The sequence below is a fragment of the Alosa pseudoharengus genome, unplaced genomic scaffold (genome assembly GCF_046254945.1).
Source record: "Alosa pseudoharengus isolate Yale_2024_CS ecotype anadromous, Long Island Sound unplaced genomic scaffold, YU_APseudo_1.1 YU_APseudo_1.1_scf_22, whole genome shotgun sequence".
NCBI classification, from domain to species: domain Eukaryota; kingdom Metazoa; phylum Chordata; class Actinopteri; order Clupeiformes; family Clupeidae; genus Alosa; species Alosa pseudoharengus.
In genome coordinates this window covers 16,448,282-16,450,781 of record NW_027468680.1, presented here as the reverse complement: position 1 = coordinate 16,450,781, position 2,500 = coordinate 16,448,282, and positions in this window count along the sequence as shown.

The window sequence follows — 2,500 nt, the reverse complement described above, 5'->3', positions numbered from 1 at the left end:
GGTGGGGAGAATCACGGCAGCAGCTAGCATCACTAAGCCATTGTGATGAATATGGCATGAGAGGCCTCTTGTCGATCTCAGGAACAACATTTCTGAGGCATAATCACCTTGTCTGTCTCCCATCCGCGACTCACAGGAAGCACTAAATGTGTGTTGTCTGAGTAGCCCTCAAGTGGGACCCGTTTCTTACAATGTACCTAAGTACTTGTGGGTCTATTGCAGAATTACGTAATTGCATTGCACTTCTTTTAACTTTTTTTTTTTTCTCATAAAATATAAAAGCACTGTTACAGAGCTGAGCATTGAATGCCTCTAAAGAAATTCTCTCCGGATGTTTTGAGCTATTTCTCACAATTTGCACCCCAACATAAGATTTGTGGCAGGGCTTTTTCAAGAAATGTCACACTTATTCCTTTGCAATTTTGCATGAACCCACCTATATTTGTCATAAAAGGAATCTGAAAGCAATCCATTATATGTGTTATCAATGAAGGAGGCGGGAAAGAAAGAAGTTGCCAGCAAGACATGGTGAGATATTCAATGATCAAAATTACCCAGAGTGCTTCAAATAAGACATTTCATGCATCTTCTCTCTGCCTGACACTCAGACTTACTCTACTGCTAAGAGTTTACAGATTGTTAAGAGACTGGGACAAGTATTAACGTGCATCCCCCAAACTAATTATATTTTAATAGACTCAAGATGAATGTTATCATCAACAGATATAATGACATAAATATCACCCCCTGATGAGAATGGTAGAATAATTAGTCTTGTTCGCTACTGGTGGGGAAAAGCTACGCCTTTGCATCTTCTGTGCATATAATATCACAGACTGAAGTTAGTCATATTTTAATGCCTTGCTCTGTGACTGGGTCTGAATATGTTGAGATCCTCACATTCTCATATTCTATAGATATGCTCCAGAGAAGCGCATACCAGTCAGCTACCAGTCATCCCCTTTTCTTGAATTTCCCCTTGGGGATCAATAAAGTATCTATCTATCTATCTATCTATCTATCTATCTATCTATATATCTATCAAGAAAAATAAAGAGACCCAAGAAGATCTGTATTCCCTAACAGTGATCTAACACATCAAATAAGGCAGCACATTGATCATTTGAAAACTGAATTGTATACTGTTTAAATCAAATGGGCTTCTGATTACTGTGTAAGCCCATCACCTGTCAGTGTTTGCACAGAATCAGTGCATATTTATCATGTTTCCTACACTCATTTGCAACACTGCATTTCGGTCGTTGCTTTTACCTTACCGAAACAGATACGTATGCCAGTTATGTATCCACCACCTCCAAAACTGCTGTCAGATTATGTTCCGAGGACACAAGTTTCCTATTGTGTATAAACAACACTCATTAACAGTTTATGTGATGTGTTCTTCCCTAACAACTTGTCAACAGCTAATTTTGAAGTAGGCTATCAGCTTGCTTGTGAGACTCCGTGGCTGGCTGCTCAGTGTGCACTTATTTGGGTTTTGGGTTGCCAGGTTTTATGACAAAACAGTTTAAATTGAAAGTAAGGGATTGTGTACAGTATTTGCAGGGTGTATTTCATACACAATCTGGCAACCTGGGAAATGTCAGACTAACAGAAAAAAGGAATGGATCAGTGATTTCAAAATTAAGTTTGATAATTAAATTGGTCATGCAAATTACGGGAGTTTTCTGGGAGAAATAACAAAATGGGAAGTCGCCGGGAGATGAGCTTGAAATACGGGAGAAACCCGGGAAAAAACGGGTTTTAAACAGTACCTGCTTATCAAATACCTTTCACACAGCATTTACTCTAATCCACCATAGCTCCTAAAAGAAAGTCCTGTCATGACAACCCGGATTCTTTCCCAGCCTGCCTCCTACTGCACAGCCAATCCCCTCATGATATCAGCTGAGAAGCTCATGCTGAAATCAGAAGTTGGATAGCACCATAATTAATAAATCTTACAGAGAATTTTATCCAGGCAGAACGTCACTGATTCTTTCTGAGAGTGTCCTCTGTGAGCGAGGAGTGGAACTAATGACTTTAGAGTGGGTGATAATTGCCTGCTCTGACGGGGACTCATTTACCCGGCGCGCTCCCCCTCTCGTTGAAGTCTTGTCGAATGGAAGCCGTTACACAGTGTGCGACCGAAGGTGCCCGTAAAGTTGTAGAAATGTGGCACTGAGGTCATCCTTGCTGCATCGCTGTTGATTTGGCGGTATAATTGTGCCACTGTTGACTAGCCTGGTTAGCACCAGACCCTATCTCAAATGAAATTGGAATCTAGGTCTGGACAAAGATCATTCACATCTCATTTCTAAGGGGCGTCACCAACAGACGCCAATCAAAATGCCTCTGGACCTAAAACCACTCAGAGCAATGAAGTAGATGACATATGCAGAGCAACGGAAAAAACATCTCAACAAAGGAGCGTTTTTCAAAAACAGCTTTGATGTCATCATGTTAAGCCCGCCTCAACAGTTGAAATTGATGCCCGGTT